Source organism: Muntiacus reevesi, chromosome 21 (assembly GCF_963930625.1).
Source record: "Muntiacus reevesi chromosome 21, mMunRee1.1, whole genome shotgun sequence".
NCBI classification, from domain to species: Eukaryota; Metazoa; Chordata; class Mammalia; order Artiodactyla; family Cervidae; genus Muntiacus; species Muntiacus reevesi.
The window spans coordinates 44,779,464-44,804,967 of NC_089269.1; positions in this window are offsets into that span (position 1 = coordinate 44,779,464).

Genomic DNA, 25,504 nt, shown 5'->3' on the forward strand with positions numbered 1-25,504 from the left:
ATTCTCCAGCCAAGGATACTGGAGTGGGTTGCCATGCCCTCCTCCAGGGATCGAACCCAAGTCGATTGCATTGCAGGTGGATTCTTTACCATCTGAGCCACCAGGGAAGCCCTGGATTAATATAAGAATGCCTTTTAAGATGCAAATAATTCATGTCAACATATGGCAGAAATGAGCACAATTTTGTAGAGTAATTATCCTCCAATTAAAAGTAAATAATTTTTAAAAATAAATAAATATATGAAATTGCACCATCAATCTGACATCACAACAAAGATACATATTTCTTCACTTCATAGAGTGAAGATTCATTTAAGAGATAAGAATTCATATTAAAATGAAAGATAGTATAGTCAAAAAGATAAAATTAAACTGCTATGTGAAGGATTTTAGATTAGAAACTGCTGTTCAATATAATTTTCACTTCATGTTTTAAGAAAATAAGAAACAACAAAACATTTTGGAATTAATTTATTCTAGCTTTTTCTTTCCATTCTTGCATTTTAAACCTCTTTATTAGAGATGCCTGCATGCCAGATTGCTTCAGTCTTGTCTGACTGTTGCGACTCCATGGACTGTAGCCCCCCAGATTCCCCTGAGCGTGAGATTCTCCAAGCAAAAGCACTGAAGTGGGTTTCCATTTCCTTCTCCAGGGGATGCTCCAGACCCAGGGATCAAACCCCTGTCTCTTACATCCCCTGCACTGTCAAGCAGATTCTGTACCACTAGCGCCATCTGTGGTACATTTGCAAAAACACAAATGGAAAAGATACCCATCAAATTCAAAAGAACAATTACATCTAAGGGAAGAAACATAAATTATTTATAGTGTTTTATTTAATTTAATAATAAGATAGCTTTTGCTAATTATGGGCAATGCATACATGAATGCTTACTGTATTTTCTCTGTGCTTTTCATGTGTGTGAATTTTTCACCATTAACAAAATTGTGTACGTTAGAATACAGGCTAACATTATCTAGCTCTGATAGACACCCCCCTATCTCTATGTCATTCAAGGATAGTAGCTTCTTCACTTCAGTTGCTCTGTCGCCCCTTAGAGGGTGGTATTTGTCTACCTCTTGGAAGATGGCCTCCTACCAGCAAGAAAGAGAAAATGAAAAGTACAGTAGGAAGCTATCTTTTAAAAACATGACACTTTAGTTTCACACATCATTTCTGTTTACAAACCATCAGCCAGAATTTAGTCATGCAATCATATCAACATGCAAAAGAGGCTGGTAAATATAGTCTTAAGAAGGGTGAGCATGTATCCTGGTTAATACTTTGCGGTTCTTTACTAACAGGAAACAGAGAAGTATGACAGTTTCCAAGCCACAAGTACACTCTTCTATAGAATCACTAATAATACAGTGTTCCTAGAAGTGTGGGCCATAGACCACTGATTGTTCAATTTTTTTTCCCTCTTGGGGAAGTATAATTTTATGCGGCTAGATCAGCGCATTTTAGCAAAACAGAAGTTTAACAGGAGGACTTCTTGCCTATAAAACACACACACACACACAGTTTAGGATTTAATGGAAAGAAAAAAAAAACGAAATACTTGAGGGATAGGTATGAATACTTTGCTTTTTTTTTTAAGCTTGTTTTTAAGTATAATTGGTTTAGTCTTATGTTGGTTTCAGGTGTGTGGCCAAGTGATTTAGTTTAATATATACATGCTGTATTCAGTCACTTGAGTCATGTACAGTTCCTTGTGACCTATTTCTATCAAGGTATTTCATGAATTAAAACAGAGCAATCAAAACTAAAATGAAAAATAACAGAAAAAAAAAGAAAACAACAGAAAAATAAAACAATCATATTATTCTTGGGCACTAAACTGCATGAAGAATGATAGGACTAGGGCAAGTGGGTTAAATTCTTCTCCTAAGCAAATCTCTGTTTGTATTAGTTAGTCGTGTCTGACTCTTTGTGACCCCATGGACTATAGCCCACCAGACTCCTCTGTCCATGGAATTCACCAGGCAAGAATACTGGAGTGCATAGCCGTTTCCTTCTCCAGGGTATCTTCCTGACCCAGGGTTTGCACCTGGGTCTCCTGTATTGCAGGCAGACTCTTTACCAACTGAGCCACCAGGGAAGACATATCTCCTTATTTTAAATAAAAATAATGTTCCTGAGCATAAATAAACAGCTAGAAGGAATTGAAGTAGAATGGCCAACTAATATCTTGAGGAGGGATAATATCAATGATATCAAAATTGTCAAGATCAGATTATTTTAGTTATCCTAAAATAAGGATATAAAGATATCCTCCAAATGTATCTCAGCCAGTCAGGGTTACATTATTACTATTATTTAAAAACCCCTGAGGCTTCCTAAGTGGCAATAAAGGTAAAGAACTTGCTTGCCAGCACCGGAGACATAAGAGACATAGGTTTGATACCTTGTTTGGGAAGATCCCCTGGATCTGGTTGCATGGCAACCCACTCCAGTATTCTTACCCAGAGAATCACATGGTCAGAGGAGCCCGGCAGGCTAAAATCTATAGGGTCGCAAAAAGTCAGACACAACTGAAGTGACTTAGCACACATGGAAAACCTGTCTCTTGATTTTATGTCTGTGGTAGTGATAACAGTTACTCTGATTTCTAAATGCAAAGTAAATTCTACATTTTGCCCCTCTAATATCCAATTACTTATAAGGTACAATGATAAATTCTTTACCAGTTCTTGCATCCATAACTTAATGGTAAAGTATGGCTACCTTCTGAAAACTATAGGTATCATGCTAAAGTTTTGATAATATATTTTAAGCATGTAATTTTTTATAGACATGTTCAGTCTTCAAGAAAGGGTCAAAAGCAGAAAATCCACAAAAGACACCAGAGAGCACTGAAGTCTTTCAAAGCAGCCAAGTTCTGCAATTTCTTGTTAAAGTTTTGTGAGGTGAAGTTGGCTGAACACGGATATTTTCCTGAGATGGGGAGTTGGCATATACGATGCACACTGGCATTTTACTAATGAAAAACTAAACTGGTTCAAGTGATTGGAAAATATGCAGTGTGTTTGTGTATTATTATACGTTAATGATTCAAGTAGTGTAATTGAAAGCCACAAATAACTTTTTTTAGTGGCATGTATTACACTGTGGTAGCTGCTGAGGTTAAAGAGCTTTTTCCTGTGTTAAAATACAAGCATTATAAAAATATGGCATTTAAAGAGTAAAGTGGAAGAGCTGATGGATGTTAAAGACTCTAAATGTCAAAATTCACATAATTATAACGCAGCATTTCTTTCCACGAATCCTGTGCAAGGAAATGAAAAGACAAAATTACTTTTATTGCTTTTATCCAAAGTGTCACTTTAGGTTCAAGTTAAAGCTTCTATGTATTTAGTCAATACCACAGAGTCCTTTGCAGTCATTTAAACATAATTATGCAAAATTGTTATAGTAGCTTTGAAAAATATATATGTGAGAGTACAAAAAATAACAATTTTATTCTATTTTTGACAATTTTTATGGTATACATATATTTACATTATTATTATTATTATTCATGGAATATATTCCCTGATAAAATACCATTGACATTAGGCCCCCATTCATCCTCAGAATTCGATAGCTTTGAGTATATAAACCGTACTTTGTTTTTGGAAAGCATCAATAATAGAGTCCACCTTTTTTTCCCAGTGGATTGATACTGACTCTGTGAAGCATGAGAATCCTTACATAACAAGATTGTGAGCCTGAGTAAATTATAGGACAATGAGGCTTAGTTAACTATGATTTTCCTTTCTAGAAAATACAAATCTTCATGGGGGTAAATGACTTAACATTACTGTACAAACATCTCTCAGTTGAAGAGAAAAGTGATAAATACACATTCAGTAAGTATGAGCCTCATTCCAGTCTTTTAGACAGTGAGAGAGAAAATACGATCGTGGACTTAACTGACCAGCAAGACAAATCCGCAGGATTGAAAAAGCACCATAACCACAAAAACTACAAAGCCAGGATGTGTAGGGAATCCAGTGGGTTCAACGGCTTTCCAAGTGTTTTCAGAGATCTTATCGCTGAAGGTCATTATACTGACACGAAATGCAGAAGAAAAATCCTTGGCCCTTCTTTCTGGAGTTCATGCCAAAGTCTGGAGGAATGTGGTCTATCAGTTACCATAGTTGAAAATTTTAAGTTTCTTTGTCTCAAAATTAAGTAGAACTAGAAAGATTAACCTTATTCCCATTTCAGAATTAATATTCTCAGAAAGCAAGTGTTCTAGATATATTAATTACTTCTGCTAAGAAGAATTTGTTTTTTTTTAAAGCAAGGTACATGAAAAAGTTACAAACTCTGGCTATAGGTAATAAAAAAAAAAGAAAATTAAATAGGCTTATTTAGGGAGAAAATTTTTAGAGATAAAGTCCTCAAGGGAGCAAACACATGTTCTATAGTGATATGAACACATAAGAATGTTGCAATATAATTTGTATTAATTTGCTATGTCCTTTACCTCTACTTAGCACTTATTTTGTAAGTTTCTGTGAAAAGAAAAAAGAAAAGCAGATCTGCCAGAGCTTACCCTGGCATAGCTACTGTTTCCATGAGTTTTGATTTCCCAAATATGTAAATTCAAACCTAGTTTTCGAACTGATTTAACAGTGATGGCTGGTTGTGTTTCTGTAGCTGTTTGGTCAGGATATTGTGTTTCTTATGTTTAAGTTTTATTTAAAATGAAACCCAAACTCTGAACTGTTTGACCTTATTTTTAGCAATCAGCACACACAAAAACCTTCATGGAGCCAAATATAATTTGGCAACTTTATTTCTGAGAAGCCATAGAAATATTAGTTTTAATGACAGGATTTAAGCTATAATTTAGCAAGTGGTTTTGGTGCCCATACAAAGATATGTGACTTGAAAAATTTGCATTTAGCATGCTAAGATTAGCTTCTTTATAACAACTACTTTAATATTAATGTAATAGGAAAAGGGAAGAAGGTCAGTGAATATGGCAACAACAAAACCAGTTCAATTTGGATTGCAGAAAATGCTGTTTTCCTTTGGCTGCTTCATGACAAATATTTAACCCTAGATCAAATTTTCAAAATTCTAATTGGTTAAATAATAGAACAAATTGATTCTGACTCCATGCTGGTTATAAATAGAAAACATATCAACAAAAGACATCACTAGTTTCAGATAAGCCACATTCCACTATTCTATTACTATTTTTATATACTATTATAAAAATTACTAAATTTTAATTAATTTAATTTATATTTAATTTAATATAAATTTTAGAGTATTTTATCTTTTTTTTTGTATTTACTTATTTATTTGACTGCCCTTGGTCTTAGTTGCAGTATGTGGGATCTTCAGTTGTCTCATGAAGAATCTAGTTCCCTAACCAGGGATCGCATGCAGGCTCCCTGCCTTGGGAGTATGGAGTTGTAGCCACTGGACTACCAGCAAACTCCCTATTTTATCTTCTTAAAATTTAGCACTAGGGGAAAATGTTGATAATAGAAATTTTTCTATATGTTTATGTATATAGGTTTTGACATCACAGCAATAATGCAGGATACATTTCCAAAAGTATTTGGTGTCTGCACAAACTGTGTTCACACTGAGAAATCTACATTTCCAGAGAATAATTGATGGGAAAAATGAAAAGACAAACGTGATAAACATAGTCATAAGAGCAGTTCTAAGAGATGAGGTAGTGAAGCTTGGCCAGAGTGCAGAATTCAGGTCAGTAGTGCCTTGGTATGAGCATCATGTCCCAAGACACAGCACTTAGCTTCATTCCTGTGGGTGACTTTTTCTTTGGATGCTATGAGATTATATCTTACTTTATCCTCTCTTGGAATTCTCTTTGTCTTCTTTATGGATAACTCTACTTCTAGTGTCACTTAGATGCTACACTTCTTTTCTCCTTTCCTGTACCTACTTTACATTTCAGACCTCCTAAAGGGTATTCAGGCTCATCTAGTCAGCTCCCCACTCGACAACTTCACTTTTTGAAAACAAAAAAAAATCAAACAAAATTGTAAAAATGGAAAGGCTATAGAGGAAGAATGATGAGGAGAGGTGGACCTTCTTAAGGATGTGGTAGAGAAATGTGTCTTTGAGAGGAGACTGGATTCAAGGGTCAAAGTTGGTAAGTCACACACATGGCTCAGGTTCATAGGGAAATTCAGTTCAGTTCAGTTCAGTCACTCCGTAGTGTCCGACTCTTTGTGACACCATGGACCGCAGCACGCCAGGCCTCCCTGTCCATCACCAACTCCCGGAGTTTACCCAAACTCATGCCCATCCAGTCAGTGATGCCATCCAGCCATCTCATCCTCTGTCGTCCCCTTCTCCTCCTGCCCCCAATCCCTCCCAGCATCAGGGTCTTTTCCAACAAGTCAACTCTTCTCATGAGGTGGCCAAAGTATTGGAGTTTCAGCTACAGCATCAGTTCTTCCAATGAACACCCAGGACTGATCTCCTTTAGGATGGACTGGTTGGATCTCCTTGCAGTCCAAGGGACTCTCAAGAGTCTTCTCCAACACCATAGGTCAAAAGCATCAATTTTTCAGCAGTCAGCTTTCTTCACAGTTCAACTCTCACATCCATACATGACCACTGGAAAAACCATAGCCTTGACCAGACAGACCTTTGTTGACAAAGTAATGGCTCTGCTTTTTAATATGCTGTCTAGGTTGGTCATAACTTTCCTTCCAAAGAGCAAGCATCTTTTAATTTCATGGCTGCAGTCACCATCTGCAGTGATTTTGGAGCCCCCCAAAAATAAAGTCTGACACTGTTTCCACTGTCTCCCCATCTATTTCTCATGAGGTGATGGGACCAGATTCCATGATCTTAGTTTTCTGAATGTTAAGCTTTAAGCCAACTTTTTCACTCTCCTCTTTCACTTTCATCAAGAGGCTTTTTAGTTCCTCTTCACTTTCTGCCATAAGGGTGGTGTCATCTGTATATCTGAGATTATTGATATTTCTCTTGCCAGTCTTGATTCCAGCTTGTGCTTCTTCCAGCCCAGCGTTTCTCATGATGTACTCTGCATATAAGTTAAATAAACAGGGTGACAATATACAGCCTTGATGTACTCCTTTTCCTGTTTGGAACCAGTCTGTTGGTCCGTGTCCAGTTCTAACTGTTGCTTCCTGACCTGCATACAGGTTTCTCAAGAGACAGGTCAGGTGGTCTTGTATTCCCATCACTTTCAGAATTTTCCACAGTTTATTGTGATCCACACAGTCGAAGACTTTGGCATAGTCAATAAAGCAGAAATAGATATTTTTCTGGAACTCTCTTGCTTTTTCAATGATCCAGGTGATATTGGCAATTTGATCTCTGGTTCCTCTGCCTTTCCTAAAACCGTCTTGAACATCTGGAAGTTCTCAGTTCATGTACTGCTGAAGCCTGGCTTGGAGAATTTTGAGCATTACTTTACTAGCGTGTGAGATGAGTGCAATTGTGCGGTAGTTTGAGCATTCTTTGGCATTGCCTTTCTTAGGGATTGGAATGAAAATGGACCTTTTCCAGTCCTGTGGTCACTGCTGAGTTTTCCAAATTTGCTGGCATATTGAGTGCAGCACTTTGACAGCATCATCTTTCAGGATTTGAAATAGCTCCACTAGAATTCCATCACATCCACCAGCTTTGTTTGTAGTGATGCTTTCTAAGGCCCACTTGACTTCACATTCCAGGATGTCTGACTCTAGGTCAGTGATCACTCCATTGTGATTATCTGAGTCGTGAAGATCTTTTTTGTACAGTTCCTCTGTGTATTCTTGCCACCTCTTCCTATTATCTTCTGCTTCTGTTAGGTCCATGCCATTTCTGTCCTTTATTGTGTCTGTCTTTGCATGAAATGTTCCTTTGGTATCTTCTAATTTTCTTGAAGAGATCTCGTCTTTCCCATTCTGTTGTTTCCCTCTATTTCTTTGCATTGATTGCTGAGGAAGGCTTTCTTATCTCTCCTTGCTATTCTTTGGAACTCTGCATTCAAATGGGAATATCTTTCCTTTTCTCCTTTGCTTTTCACTTCTCTTTGTTTCACAGCTATTTGTAAGGCATCCTCAGACAGCCATTTTGCCTTAGGGAAATTAGAGGCAGGCAAAAGACCATACGCAGAATCCCTACAGTACGACAGTCCATGGCATTAAATACATGTAAGCTCAGTGAACAAAGAGCAGCATAAGAAGCTGAAAAAGTAGACAGGAGCCCAAATCACAAAAGACTGGGTAGAGTCTGACCTGATTTTCATTCTAACAGCTGTAGAAAGGCATTGATGGGATTAAAGAATCAAGTGTCACATGATGGGCTCATTCATTCATTTATACATTTGCTCAAAGGCTATTTGTTACATGCCTACTATGTGCCTGGGACTGTGTAAGTGCTGAAAATATGATATGAAGGAAAGAAACCATTGTTACTCTCAAGAAACATACTGTTAAATGAAGAAAGTGTTAGTGGCTCAGTTGTGTCTGACTCTTTGCAACCTCATGGACTGTAGCCCACCAGGCTCCTCTGTCCATGGGATTCTCCAGGCAAGAACACTGGAGTGGATTGCCATTTCCTCCTGCAGCGGATCTTCCCAACCCAGGGATCAAAACCAAGTCTCCTGCATTGCAGGCAGAAACTGGGTTATTAATTGAATATGAGCATGCAAACTCAATCTGTTATTTGCTCAGAAGGAAAAACAAAAAGGTAACTAACTCATTAGTGAAAGAACCTGTTATATGATAATGCTTTTTCAACAATCCTTTTAGGAACAAGAACTTTGAAAGTTCATTAATAAGGGGACATTGAGTTTTTTTCTTTATTCTTTTTTTTCAAATGAGACATTCATTTAATGTTTTATATAACAGTAAACTTTAGTGTTTGGGAATGTGCACTTTTTTATTTTTAAAATAATGATAAAATATTTAAAATATTTTGCAAAAAGGAGTATGAAGTTACAGGATCAGTTGGTTAAATATTTCTTCCCATTGTTCTTAAAGAAACACAGAATATAAAAGGAAGCCTGAGAAACTGAGAAGAATAACCCTTAAGAAATGTCAGGTCTTAACAAATTTCATTCTAAATCATTTAATATGGGTCCACATATAAAACTTTTACCACTATTTACAGGGAGAAGGGACCTTAATTTCCTATAGGTCACCTCTCTAATACATGGAAGAGAACAAAATCACTAAAAATGCATAAAATAGATAACCAACAAGAACCTACTGTATAACACGGGGAACTCAGCTCAATATTCTGTAATAACCTAAATGGGAAAAGAATTTGGAAAAGAATAGATACATGTATATGCACAACTGGATCACTTTGCGGTAGACCTGAAACAAACACGACATTATTAGCTAACTCGTTTGTTGCTTGTGTTAGTTGCTCTTCATGTTCGACTCTGTGACCCATGGAGCCAGGTGCTCCCCTGCTCATGGAATTCTCCAGACAAGAATACTGGAGTGGGTAGCCATTCCCTTCTAAACTCCAATAGAAAATGAAACTTTCTAAAAAATTCCATTAGCAAGCTTGTTTCCCTTTGGGGGTATGCAATGAGGCTGACCGCTATTTTCAGTATTTTAAATGTTGCCCATGTTGGACTGCCTTGGTAGTCCAACTATACTCTACAAAAACAAATAAACAGAAAATCAAAAAGCGTTATTGGAAGAGTCAGTATAGCTGGAGAAATGTCATTTTTGTTTTATTTTAGTGAGTTGTTTTCATTGTAGCACTCCTAAACAAGATAGATTTGGAGATGGTTTCCCTTCAGAAAAATATTTATCTACAATGTTTATCTGAAATGTGGTCAAGTTTCTGGAGATATGGACAAGATAGACACTACAAGAATACACTTTTGTTTTTGAAAATGGATGGTTGCCATTCTATTCTAGTAAAAAAAGAAAAATTAATCTGGAGATGTTTGCTGCCATGCACTAATCAGTCCTGAATATTCATTGGAAGGAATGATGCTGAAGTTGGAACTTCAATACTTTGGCCACTTGGTGAGAAGAACTGACTCATTAGAAAGGACCCTGATGCTGGGAAAGATAGAGGGCAGAAAGAGAAGGGGACAACAGAGAATGTGATGGTTGGATGGCATCATCGACTTGATGGACACGAGTTTGAGCAAGCTCTGGGAGTTAGTGATGGACAGGGAAGCCTGGCCTGCTGCAGTCCATGGTGTCACAAAGAGTGGACACAACTGAGCAACTGAACTGAACTAAACTGAATTATATTCAGTGGCCATGAGAGCAGCTTGTGTGTGTACAGTTGTGATGCATGTTGAAATCATGGCACTATTCTGATTTTAATGTTGCTGTTGAACCTCATGTGTTTTAAGAGAACTAGCTTGCATGTGTGATGTATAATATTTGAATCTGGGCCCATCAAAAAAACACCAAAATACTTTCACTACTTAAGAAATCTTCAAGTTCTTCAGGGCACATATGAGAAAAACGTGAGTTCACTTTCTTAGAAAAACAAACACTCCCTATACAAATAAACACAGGCCTTTATAACACTATAACTTATTTGTGAAAATGATTTTATTGAAATAAAGAAAGGTTATGTCATTGTAAGATTAAATAGTTGCTACTGTACATATGAAGCAAAAGCTGAAATCAAGACTACTGGGAGAAATATCAATAACCTCAGATATGCAGATGACACCACCTTTATGGCAGAAAATGAAGAACTAAAGAGGCTCTTGATGAAAGTGAAAGAGGAGAGTGAAAAAGTTGGCTTAGAGCTCAACATTCAGCAAACTAAGATCTTGGCATCTGGTCCCATCACTTCAATGCAAATAGATAGGAAAACAATGGAAACAGTGACAGTCTTCATTTTGGGGGGCTTCTAAACCACTGCAGATGGTGACTGCAGCCATGAAATAAAAAGGCACTTACTCCTTGGAAGAAAAGTTATGACCAACGTAGACAGCATATTAAAAAGCAGAGACATTACTTTGCCAACGAAGTTCTGTGTAGTCAAATCTATGTTTTTTTCCAGTAGTCATGTATGGATGTGAGAGCTGGACTATAAAGAAAGCTGAGCATCGAAGAATTGGTGCTTCTAAACTGTGGTGTTGGAGAAGACTCTTGAGAATCCTTTGGACTGCAAGGAGATCCAACCAGTCCATCCTAAAGGAGGTAAGTCCTGGGTGTTCATTGGAAGGACTGATGCTGAAGCTGAAATTCCAATCCTTTGGCCACTTGATGCAAAGAACTGACTCATTTGAAAAGACCTTGATGCTGGGAAAGATTGAAGATGGGAGGAGAAGGGGACGACAGAGGATGAGATTGGAGGAGAGCATCACTGGCTAAATGGACATGAGTTTGGGTAAACTTCGGGAGTTGGTGACTGACAGGGAGGCCTGGCGTGCTGAGGTTCATGGATTCACAAACAGTTGGACATGACTGAGTGACTGAACTGAACTGAACCAAGAAGCTCAGACTCAAATATTTGATGATTTTAAAAGTATTCCATATTTGGAACTTTTTCTTTTTTGATCAAATCATTTAAAAATTTCTTAGGAAGGACATAAAAAGCACAACACAGAAAAGACCAGAACAACAACAAAAATTAGACAATCAAAACTGAAGGTTTATGCTCTCTGTAATACACTGTTAAAAAATGAAAAGATAAGCTATAGATTGGATTTAAATATTTTTAATATTTATTAATTATATTTTAGAAAGCACTTGTATCCATGAGTGTTTAAAATTCAATGATAAGGAACAAAGAATTTTCAAAAACTAGACAAGAGACGTTAAAAGACAGTTCTAGAAAGATAATATACCAGGGACATAAAGCACAGAAAAATATGAGCCTTATCATTACTCATCTGAGAAATGCAAATCAAAGTCTAAATGAGTTAACTTCTGTGCATTGCTCAGTCACTCAGTTGTGTCCAACTCTTTACAACCTCATGGACAGTAGCTCATCGGTCTCCTCTGTCCATGGAATTTTCCAAGCAAAAATACTTGAGTGGGTTGCCATTTCCTTCTCCAGGGGATTTTCCCAACCCAGGGATCAAACCTGTGCCACCTACACTGCAGGCAGATGCTTTAGCACTGAGCCCCCAGGGAAGCCCAGATGAATTAACAATAGAATCCTATTAAGATGACTAAAATTTGAAAGATTAACAATATCAAGTGTTAGTAAGTATATGAAACAATTGGAATTCTCCTACTTCGTTGATGAGAAGGTAAGATAGAATAGCCCACTTAGGAAAAAGAGTTTAGTAGTTTTTTATAAAGTTAAAAATAAAAGTATATGAAATTTATAATCCAATATGAGCAAATTTGAACCTCTTGGGGTTTGACATAAAAGTTAGTTGTCAGAAATTCATTGGAAAGATGACTGCCTTTCAAGGAGGCTGCTGCTGCTGCTAAGTCGCTTCAGTCGTGTCTGACTCTGTGCGACCCCATAGATGGCAACCCACCAGGCTCCCCCATCCCTGGGATTCTCCAGGCAAGAACACTGGAGTGGGTTGCCATTTCCTCCTCCAATGCATGAAAGTGAAAGTGAAATCTCTCAGTCGTGTCCGACTCCCTGCGACCCCATGGCCTGCAGCCTACCAGGCTCCTCCAGCCATGGGATTTTCCAGGCAAGAGTACTGGAGTGGGATGCCATTGCCTTCTCCATTCAATGAGGCAGTAACAGTGAAATGAAAATAACAAGATAAATTGAGAATATGTTTGGAATGAGTATTACAAAAACTGACATTTGCATTAAGAAAATATTTTATGTGTTTGTATATAATTCTCTCAGTATACTTTTGCCAAAGACTGATGGCATTTGTTTTATGTACTGAAATAAAAGTATTTTATTCCAAAAGCTGTAAATAATTGTTTATCATCTTTGCTAGGTTGCTTAATTCTTTGGCCATGAATCTAAGATTCTAGCATCTTTCTTGCCTCTCAGAGTAGTTGTAAAGATAAAATGACATTAAGTCTATTAAGTACTTTGGAAATTATAGAATACTAATTAAATATAAACTGTTATATTCAAACAACTCTTAATAGTTTGAATTTTATTTATATCTTTATTATGGATATTGAAAGGTCTAAAATGATTAAACCTGATTTCTTCTATTTACTATTATTAGGTAATAAAAACCATAATGACTAAATAGTTCAATCTGTTGAAATAAAAGAGGAATAGATATTACTCATATGATTATCAAAATACTTTGAATTTATTAAAATCACCCTGAAAAATAAGTCTGTGTAGGGTAAACTTACGAAATTATTGAAAATTTACTTTATTTAAGTACTTTAGAACTTTGTTTTAAATTCTGGCATTTTTATTATATAAATACCTCCCTTGATTGCACAAAGTAAAAATCATTATAATACTGATTTCAAGTTCTGTAATATATGCCATATGAAAAAACAGGATGTGTCAAAATCAAAATTCTTCTGAAGAGGTTATTATTAGATGACTCTTTTTCAAAATCATGCCTCAGTGTTTACCCATATGCTTCAGAGAAAAATTTGGCACATGCACTAAAATCAGTGGGAGAGGGTTACCTAATTTTAGACATTCTGAACTAGATTTTGTAGTTTGCCAATTGTATTAAATTATAATTAATTAAAATAACAAGAGATCTGCTTTCATGTTTTAAGAAAACCAAACATTCACAAATGTTGAAATAACAAAACTGAATATTAAGCATGAAACTTTATAACAATGAATTAAAAGTTACATGTTCAAGTTACATTAAAACAGAACTTCTTCAGCTGTTACTGGAGATTGATTATACATTAAAAAAATTTTTTTTTAATTGAAGTATAGTGGATTTACAATACCATGTTAGTTTCAGACTTATAGCACAGTGGTTCAGTTTTATATATGTGTGTGTGTGTATATATATATATATATATATATATTTCAGATACTTTTCCTTTATAGATTATTACAAAATATTGAGTACAGTTTCCTGTGTTATACAGTAGGTCATTGTTGGTGATCTATTTTATATATAGTAGAATGCATATGTTTATCCGAATCTCCTAATTTATCCCTCACCTCTTTCCTGTTTGGTAACCATAAATTTGTTCTCTATGTCTGTGAGTCTCTTTCTGTTTTGTAAATAAGTTCATTTGTATCATTTTTTTTATATTCCACATATAAGCAACATCATATGATATTTGTCTTTGTCTGACTTACCTCACTTAATACAATCATCTCTAAGTCCCTCCATATTGCTGCAAATGGCATTATTTCATTCTCTATGGCTGAATAATATTCCATTGTCTGTATGTACCACATCTTCTTTATCCATTCATCTGTTGATGGATTTCTAGGTTGTTTGAAAGAGACTAATTTTCATAAGTTTTCCAACTGAAGAGTTTTGAAGAACTCAGGACACATTTGCCATCCACCTATAAATTCAACACTAATACATTTACACTTAACATAATGGATACATGTATCATAAAAAAAATAGTCTCTAACTCCAAATACATATTATGTATTGTAAATATCTCTTTTGATTGCCATCTCTTCTCATTCAATATATACCTCAAAGACAAGAATAGTATCCCACTCACTATCTCTAAGAAAATTCAATAATTTTCATATTCCCAAGTGCAAAATATTGACCCTATATCATTCTGAGCTTGAAGGTTTGTCTATGAATTCTTGATATACATTATCTAATTCTATCCTCATATAAACACCACAAAAATTTTATTGGTTCTATTAATTCACTTATGATGCAAGGTAATCATCACTTTCATATATGTACTCCAAGCTAAATTCTATTAATAGATTTGACAACTACAGTTAAAAAATCAGTACAAGTGACACTGCGGGCAATATTGTTAAATGATTCCAAGAATCAATTTGAGAAATTATTGCAAGTGGAGAAAAAAACATGACAAAGATCAAATGATAAAAGATTTTCCAAAAAGTAAAGGAAGACAGATTGATTTTTGAGAAATGTAAGTGAGCCTGATTTACAAGCAAAAACAAGAAAAAGAGGAAATAATCTGAAATAAATTGAAGAGACAAAATCCACAAGTTAAAACCTGCACATTGAAATATAAACATGAGTATTACATCAATGGCAATGCAACTCAAAGAATTCACTGTGTTCTGGGCAAATACCTATAAACTATACCCTTTGTGAAACGATAAAATAATTCTCTGGCAAAAATAAAAGATAAATATAAAAAGATTCCCATGAAAATCTAGAGAGGAAATAAAAATTCTGTCTAAAGAAGCGATATTCTTCTCAGCATCAGTCATCTCCCTTCAAACATTGTGTTTGAGAAAATATGAAAAACCATTAAAGGATTTTGCAAAGAAATGGTTTTATACTTGACTTTGCTAGAAAAATCCTATGTATTCACTGAACAGTCCCCTCTCTGTGCATGCCAGTTGTATCCCAAACTCTCTTTGGGTTAGACGGGGGCCATAGACTTAACTCTGGCCGGTAAGGCAGAGGTGGGGTGCGTGTGGAAGAAGCTTACATAAGGCAATTCTGACTCAGGCAAGCCTCCTATGTAAATGATCAGGAGTCTCTTGTTTTCTGCAGCAAACCAGAAATTTATTCATAAGCCTGGACTACTGATGAAAAGAGACTCGGAATGCCTGGATCACTGCTAAGAGGAAAAGCAGTCAGAGCTATAACTATGTTGTGATGTTAGTAAGAATAAACTTGCTGTATTTGTCTCCTATTGTTACTATAACAAACCGCCATAAATTTAGTGGTGAGAAAACACCACACACTATCTAACAGTTCTAGAGGTCAGAAGTCTAAATGGTTCTCACAGAACTGAAGTCAGGATGTCAGCCCGTCTGTATCCTTTCTGAAGACTTCAGGGGACAATCCATTCAGGCCACTTCATTTCCTAAAGGCGGCCTGCGCTCTCAGCTCAGAGCCACATCGCTCTAGTATCTGCCTCTATACTAGCATCTCTTTGATTATGACCCTCCTGGCTCCCTCTTACAAGGACTCTTGTAATTAAATTGAGCCTACCAAAATATTCCAGGGTAATTTCCCCATATCGAAGTCTTTGCTTAATGATAATTGCAAATTTCCTTTTGCCATGGTTATATATATTCAAGAGGTTTGGGGAATTTAGATGTGGACATCTTGAGGGACTGGCCCACCAAATTTGGGCATGTAACTGCTAAAATTTGGGGTTACATTTGCTACTGCAATATAGCCTGGCCTGTCAGGACTGATACACAAGGCAAATTTTTCTCTGGCAAAATGTTAATATGAAAAGTTCCACATATATGTAATGACTCAAAAATGTCATGCATATTACCTCTCTTTATTGGAAATAAGCTCTTTTATTTGAAAAATAAAGCAAAATTTCCAACTCAAGACTGCAACCATGGTTTAAATGGATTCTATCAAACATGAACTTCAAATGTAAAAATCTGTGCGCTGTTGCTACCCAATTGATATACTCTTGCTTTTGTTTCATTCCCTAAACCAGAAATGTGCTTACTATGATATATCCTTCTGTTCATAGTTTACTCTCAATTTCTTGTTTTGACAGCTATTAAAAAACAAACTATGGTGGTGTTTTCCTGTACCTATTACTGCTAAATCTAGTTCAGCATTTCACACGGTTGCGACATACTTCTTGAAGAATTCCTAAATTAAATATTTTGGTGGGAATGTAAATTGGTACAACCACTATGGAAAACAATGTGGAGGTTCCTTAAAAAACTAAAAACTAGCATATGATCCAGCAAACCCACTGCTGAACATGTACTTGGAAAACACAGAAACTGTAATTTGAAAAGATACACACCCCAGTTTTCATAGCAGCACAATTTAAAATAGCCATGACATGGGAGCAGCCTGTGTCCATTACCGGATGAACATATAAAGAACATGTGGTACATACGTGTGTGTGTGTGTGTGTGTGCGCATGCTAAGTTGCTTCAGTCATGTTTGACTCTTGGACACTCTATGGACTATAGCCTGCCAGGCTCCTCTGTCCATGAGGATTCTCGAGGCAAAAATACTCTTGCCTCTCCTAGGTAGACTGAATCGGCAGGTAGTATATATATTATGTGTATATATATATTATGTATATGTATATATATATGTATATGTATTATAGTATATATCTATGTATATGGCAGAAAGTATATGTATTAGGTGTATGAGATACATACTCAGTTCAGTTCAGTCACTCAGTTGTGTCCAACTCTTTGCAACCCCATGCACTGCAGCACGCCAGACTTCCCTGTCTATCACCAACTCCCAGATCTTGCTCAAACTCATGTCCATTGACTTTGTGATGTCATCCAACCATCTCATCCTCTGTCATCCCCTTCTCCTTCTGTCTTCAATCTTTCCCAGCATCAGGGTCTTCTCCAGTGAGTCAGTTCTTTGCATCAGGTGGCCAAAGTATTGGAGTTTCAGCTTTGGCATCAGAAACATACTAGCAGATATCTACTAGTGTATATAAAATAGATAGCCAACAAAGACTTACTGTATAGCACAGGGAACTGTATTCAATATTTTGTAATAAACCACAAAGGAAAAGAATCTGAGAAAGAATCTTTAAAGCAAAAGTTTTACATGTATATATATATATATACATATACATATATATATATCTTTGAATCACTGTGCTATACACTTGAAACTAGCTAGAAAAATTCTATTCTAGAAAAATTCCGCTATTCTTCAGTAAAAAAAAAACAGATTTAAAAATGTGCTGGTAAATCTCTTGCTTCTTGTGTTCTCAGCAGCTCCCAGGTATCCTTTTACTGCTCTCTTTCTGCATATTTTCTTCTGTTACCATATTAGTCAGAGCAGGTTGGCCACTTTAGCAAACCATTTCAATTTTCACTTGCTTAAAACACTATAATTTTCACCTGTTTATGTCAAGATCCAAAGCAGGTTGGCATCATGGAATGATATATTAGTGAACTAAGTTTGCCATAATAAATACCGTAGATTGGATGGAACATATTTTCTCAGAGTTCTGGAGCTTGGAAGTCCAATGTCAAGGTTGGGGCTATTTTGACTTCTGTTGCCAGCTCTCTTCCTGATCTGCAGATGACTGCCTTCTTGCTGCATCCTCCTGCAGCAGAAAAACAGAGATCTCTCTTTCCCTCTTCTTTTAAGTCCATCAGTCCTCTCAAATTAAGACACTTATGACCTCATTCAATCTTAATTTTCTCTTAAAAGCCCTATTTCCAAATACATTCACATTGGGAATTAAGGCTTTAACATATGAATTGGGGGGGGGGGCATAATTCATAGCATAGCTTTTTATCCCTGGTCTTACCAGAGATATTCACACCCTTACCACAAGAAAAAGACATTTTCTCAACCTAACAGCCCCCAAGTTAGAATCAGACATGGAACAGACTGGTTCCAAATAAGAAAAGGAGTATGTCAAGGCTGTATATTGTCACCCTGCTTATTTAACTTACATGCAGAGTACATCATGAGAAACGCTGGGCCGGATAAAGCACAAGTTGGAATCAAGATTGCTGGGAGAAATATCAATAACCTCAGATATGCAGATGACATCACCCTTATGGCAGAAAGTGAAGAGGAACTAAAGAGCCTCTTGATGAAAGTGAAAGAGGAGAGTGAAAAAGTTGTCTTAATGCTCAACATTCATAAAACTAAGATCATGGCATCTGGTCCCATCACTTCATGGCAAATAGATGGGGAATCAGTGGAAACAGTGGCAGACTATTTTGCGGGGCTCCAAAATCACTGCAGATGGTGACTGCAGCCATGAAATCAAAAGACACTTACTCCTTGGAGGAAAAGTTATGACCAACCTACATAGCATATTAAAAAGCAGAGACATTACTTTGCCAACAAAGGCCCGTCTAGACAAAGCTATGGTTTTTCCTGTAGTCATGTATGGATGTGAGGGTTGGACTATAAAGAAAGCTGAGCACCGAAGAATTAATGCTTTTGAACTGTGGTATTGGAAAAGACTCTTGGAAGTCCCTTGGTCAGCAAGGAGATCCAACCAGTCCATCCTAAAGGAGATCAGTCCTGCCTATTCACTGGAAGGACTGACCCCCTGATGGGAAGAGCTGACTCATTTGAAAAGATCCTGAAGCTGGGAAAGATTAAAGGCAGAAGGAAAAGGGGACAACAGATGGTGAGTTGGTTAGATGGCATCACCGACTCAATGGACATGAGTTTGAGTAAACTCCCGGTGTTGGTGATGGACAGGGAGGCCTGGCGTGCTGTAGTCCATGGGGTCACAAAAGGTCGGACATGACTGAGCGACTGAACTGAGCTGAACAGCCCCCAAAGGCTTAGCTGACTCCAGTACCAATTCTAAAGTCTAAAATTCAAAGTCTTGTCTAAATATCATCTAAATCAAATACGGGTGAGACTTGAGATACCCTTCATCCTGAGGCAAAATTCATCTCCAGCTGTGAACATGTGAAACCAGACAAGCTATGTGCTTCCAAAATATAATGGTGAGACTGACATAGTGTGTGTGTGTGTGTGTGTGTGTGTGTGCGCGCGCGCGCACGCTCAGTTGTATCCAACTTTTTGCAACCCTATGGACTGTAGCCCACCAGACTCCTCTGTCTACGGGATTCTCCAGGCAAGAATATGTGAGTGGGTTGCCATTTCCTACCCCAGGGGATCTTCCCCACTCAGGGATTGAACCATGTCTCCTATGTTTCCTGCATTGGCAGGCTTATTCTTTACCACTGTACCTCCTGGGAAGCCCCCAGGCATAGTATAGATGTTTCCATTTCAAAATGGATAAATTGGAAAGAAGCAAGAGGTGCTAAGTCCCAAGAAAGTCCCAAACATTGCAAGGTAAATTCCATTAGATCTTAAGGTCTAAGAGCAACCTCTTTGCTCAATGTTTTGCTTTCTCAACCTACTGGGACAGTGAGTCTCACTTTCAGAAACTACTAAGGCAGCAATTCCATACCCTGGGTCTCTGCCCTCAAATTCTGTTGGGAAGCCCCACCTGCAAAGCTTTTCAGGCTGTGCCACCCCCAAGAATTCAGTGGAAGGCCATCTGGCCTGTTGCTATATAAGCAATGGTTGGTGCAACCCTATGCAGCCTGGGAGGCAGGGTTGATGATCTCTGAATTGCCTTTGGGGTCATTCTTTCCCCTTCTTGAGGTATAGCACACATTCACAGCCAGATGGCTTTTTGTTCCAATCCTGTAAGATCTAAGAAGTCTAATAGCCTTTTCTGATTTTGTGTCATTTTTTCTGTCCATTTTAGCCCCAGCTGGCAGTGACTCTGCTGGCATAACTCCATCCCTATTCCTGGCTTCCACAAAGATGGCTAATTTAATCCATGAGTCACAGTTATAATCTCTTTATCAAATGGCTGTTCAGCTACACCCTCGGAGTTCTCTCCAGAACAAGCTTTTGCATTTTTTGAATATATATAGATGAACAATTTTCCAAATCTCCAAGTTCTTATTCCTTCTGGCTAACAGTTTCTTCTTCAATCCATCTCTCTTCACTCACATTTTACAGTGAGTAGTAACGAACATCCCCAGAGCCACCTTCAATATTTTGCTTAGAAATCTCCTCTGCTCTGCATCCAATTACACTGCTTGTGAGTTTTTCTTTCCTCAGAACACTAAGACAAAATTCAGCCATGTTCTCTGCCAATGATGATAAGAATGACCTTTCCTGTAAATTCTAACAACCTGGTCCTCATTTTTCTGAGACCTCACAAACATGGACTTTAACACCCCTGTCTCTAAATGCAGTCACATTATGGGTTAGGGCTTCAACATACACATTGTGGAGGAGATAGAGTTCAGATCACGGCAAAATTGAAGGATCTACTCAATATAGTTACTCTAGATACTGGCTCCTTTGTACCATCTGCTATTTTCTCAGAACTCAGAGTTCTTTACTGTGTCTTTATCATTAATTGCAGACAAAGGAAGCAGGTGGGCACTGCAGGATGGCTTGGAAAATTTTATATACTAACTTGAAGTAGCCGATATCATGTCTACCCACATTCTGTTGGCCAGAGCTCAGGCTAGTGGCCACAGATAAAGTCAAAGAACTGTGAAATCTTGTTTAGACATGCACCCATGCAGAGAAAAGAAAGTATATAGTGATATATGCTAGCAGTCTCTGCCTCTATAACACTGCCTTAAAAACTTATGTTTAGGAATCCATTTAAAAAAAAACCTATTAAAACTAAGAAATTGGTTCAGCAACATTTCAGAATTTAAGATCAACAAACAAAATAAATTATATTTCTATAAACACATGTGTGTGTGCAAAATCACTTCAGTCAAGTTGCTTTGGTTCAGGCTCTTTGTGACCCCATGGACTGTAATCCACCAGGTTCTTCTGTCCATGGGATTCTCTAGGCAAGAATACTGGAGTGGGTTGCCATGCCCTCCTCCAGGGGGTCTTCTCTACCTGTGTCTCTTATGTCTTCAGCATTGGCAGGTAGCTTCTTTACCACTAATGCCACCTGGGAAGCCCTTTGGATAATAAATAGGAAATTAAAGAAAATTCCATTTAAAATGCGTCAAAACAAAACATTTAGAAACAAATTTAACAAGACATTAAAAATCAGTAGAAAAATCAATTGTATTTCTGTGTTTTTGTACAGTAGAAAACAGTAATCAAAATGAAATTGCAAAAATAATTTCAATTACAGTAACAACAAAAAGAAAAAATAATCAAAAATAGATGTAACAAAAGAAGTCAAAATGTGCACTGTGGAGACTAGAACACACTGTTGAAGGAAACTGAAAAGGATCTGCATAATTAGAAAGATATCTTATGTTCATGGACAGAAAACCATGAACATTATTATTTTCCAAATGGCAATACTTACCAAATTGATCCAAACATTCAGCACAATCCCTATCAAAATCCAAGATGACTTATACATAGAAATTTACATCTTTACTCCTAAATTTCCTATGGAAATTCAAGAACAACCAAAATAGTCTTCAAAAAGAAGAACAAAATTCTCTCTCTCACTTCCCAATGCTAAAACTTACTGCAAAACTGTAGTAATTAGAACAAAGTAGTACTGACATAAGTATAGACAAATATATTAATAGGGTCTAACTGAGAGTCCAGTCATAACCTCTTACCTTTATGGTCAATTTGTTATAAACAAAGATGCCAACGCAATTCAATGGGAGAAATAGTAGTTTCCTCAAAAACAGTGTTAGAACAACTGGATATCCACACTCAAAAGGATGAAGTTGAACAGCTTCAGGACACCATAAACAAAAATTAATTCAAAGTGGATCCTATCAAAACATAAAAGCCAAAGCTATAAGATTCTTAGAGGCCAATAAATATGGGCACAAATCTTCAAGACCTTGGGTTAGGCAAAGCCTTCTTTGATATGTTACTAAGATGACAAGAACAAAATTAAAAAATAATAATTTGAACTTCATGAAAATTAAAAACTTCTGTGCTGCAAAAGAATAGTATCAAGAAAATGAAAAATGAAACCACAAAATAAGATTAATACTTGTAAACAGTGTATGTTATCCAGAATATGTGAAGAAAATATAAATTCAATTTCCAAGATTTTCTATATAGCCAATATTACCCTTATTTCAAAACCAAAGACATCAGAAGAAAGCTACAGCCAATAACTCTTATAAATAGATGCAAAAATCTTAAAAAAAAATACTAGAAAACTGAAACTCAAAACATTTTAAAAAGAGTGTATTCCATGACCAAGTGGAATGGATATGGAAAAAACAAACAAAAAAGACGGATAATAACAGGTGTTAAGAATGTGAAGCAACTGAAGAAATCATTCACCACTGCTTGAAATGCAAAATAATGCAGCCACTTTGGAAAATAATTCGGCGGTTCTTCAAAATGTTAAACTTAGGGTTACCATATGATCCAGCAGTTCTACTCATAGGGATAAACCCAAGAGAAATAAAAATAACCATGTAACAACTTATGTACTAATGTGCACAGTAGCATTATTTATAATAGCAAAAATTGGAAGTAGCCTCATTGCTCATCAACTGATGAATCAATGAACCAAATGTGATATGTCCATAAGACAGGAAAATTATTCAGCAATAAGAAGAAATGAAGTATTGATACAGGCTGCAACATGAATGAAACTTGAAAACCTTAGGTCAAATGAAAGAAGACAGTCGGGAAAGGCTGCATATTGTATGATTCTATTTATATAAAATGCCTATAATAGACAATTTGATAGGGATAGAAATTAGATTAATCATTGCCTAAATTGTTCCTAGGACTCAGGTATCAAGAGGAGTGATGAATGGAGAATGACTACTAAAAAGTTGATTTTATTACTACAGCCATCCCTTGGTATCCATGAAATAAAAATCCAGGCTACTCAAATATTATATAAAGTGGCATAGTCTTTGCATATAACCTACATATATCCTCCCATATACTTTAATTCTTCTCTAGATTGCTTATATAATATATTATAAATGTTATGCAAATTATTGCCACCCAATTAATTTAAGATTTGCTTTTTTGGAACTTTCCATAATTTTTTTTGGAGGGGGGGATATTTTCCATCTATAGTTTGTTGAATCTAGGGATGCAAAATTGACAGATGCAGAGGGCCAATTCTTATGAGAACTTTTTAAAACATATGTATATACGGGCTTTCCAAGTGGCGCTAGTGGTAAAGAACATGTGTGTCAATGCAAGAGACATAAGAGACACAGGTTTAATCCCTGGGTCAGGAAGATCCCCTGGAAGAGGGCCTGGGAACACACTCCAGTATTTTTGCCTGGAGAATCCCAAGAACAGAGAGCCTGGTAGGCTATTGTCCATAGGGTCACAAAGAGCTGGACATGACTGAAGCAACTTAGCATACACACAGAAATATACTTGTATAAAAAGAGAACTTCAGAGTATAACTAGTGAGATAAAAGCATAATCTTCTTCCTGGCAATAAAGGTAACCTTCACGACTGCAGAAAGCTTGATCAACTGTTTGAGAAAACCTAGTTAATGGAGAAGTAAGAATTCACAGTGGATGGTGATTGCAGCCATGAAATTAAAAGACGCTTACTCCTTGGAAGGAAAGTTATGACCAACCTAGATAAGCATATTAAAAAGCAGAGACATTACTTTGCCAACAAAGGTCCGTCTGGTCAAGGCTATGGTTTTTCCAGTGCTCATGTATGGATGTGAGAGTTGGACTGTGAAGAAAGCTGAGCGCCGAAGAATTGATGCTTTTGAACTCTGGTGTTAGAGAAGATTCTTGATAGTCCCTGGGACTGCAAGGAGATCCAACCAGTCCATCCTAAAGGAGATCAGTCCTGGGTGTTCATTGGAAGGACTGATGCTGAAGCTGAAACTCAAATACTTTGGCCACCTCATGGGAAGAGATGACTTGTTGGAAAAGACCCTGATACTTGGAGGGATTGGGGGCAGGGGGAGAAGGGGACGACAGAGGATGAGATGGCTGGATGGCATCACCGACTCGATGGGCATGAGTTTGAGTAAACTCAGGAAGCTGGTGATGGACGGGGAGGCCTGGCGTGCTGTGATTCTTGGGGTCGCAAAGAGTTAGACACGACTGAGTGACTGAACTGAACTTAAATTAAGAATTTTGACCTCTCCTTGTGTATTGGTAGGTCAGTGAAAATACTTGGTTAAATACTGCATAGCTTTATTTTAGTTGCATCAATTTCTTTCATAAAATTTTAGGGATGTTTTGGGGGTTCTTTAAACCCCAAATATTCTAAATAGTTCCAAATATTATAGAAAATTTGGAATTTTAAGTTTGAAGAAGAAATTCACCCAGCATTTAGAGAGAATCACAGTGGATACATTGTTCCACTTTAAACCCCAAATAATCTAAATGTTCTAAATATTATGGAAAATTTGGAATGTTGAGTTTGAAGAAGAAATTCACCCAGCATTTAGAGAGAATCACAGTGGATACTTTGTTCTAATTCTTACCAATTTTAAACACACATATAACTTTTAATTATATAATGCATAAAAAGATATATATTACCTTTAAAACTTGAAAAGTTTCTCACCTTAGTTAAGTAATATTTGCTTATTGTAAAAGAAATTGACAATAAAACCTGGAGAAGGATATAAAAATTCAAATTCCACTCTCCAGAAATAAATGCTAGAAACAGTCCACTGTACATCCAAAGCGTGACTGAATTCATATAGATAATCGTTTAAGTATCTCTGATGAAACTTCCCTCACCAGTGAAATTTTCTTGCTCCTCTCTGGAAAGTTTTCTTATCTGTCAACACTATAGGAGATGCTGATACTTCCAGAAGACTCTACCCACTCCTCAACCTTGCTCATCTCTTCCCCATTTGTCATTGCTTCAATGTGCAGTGTGGTTCCCTCTAGATGACTTCTGTCTGTGATCCCTTGGCCTCGGCCTCATTTTCTTCTCTGATACCATAGCATCTCTGAAGGTCTTATATTTTCTTCTTATTTGACTTCTCTGCTCACTTGACTTTCCCATCTCTGGGACCTCTCTCCTCACCTATCCCCTTCCTGCCAACACAACTCTTTGATGAAAAGTTATTCCTTTGGCTTCTACTAGAGT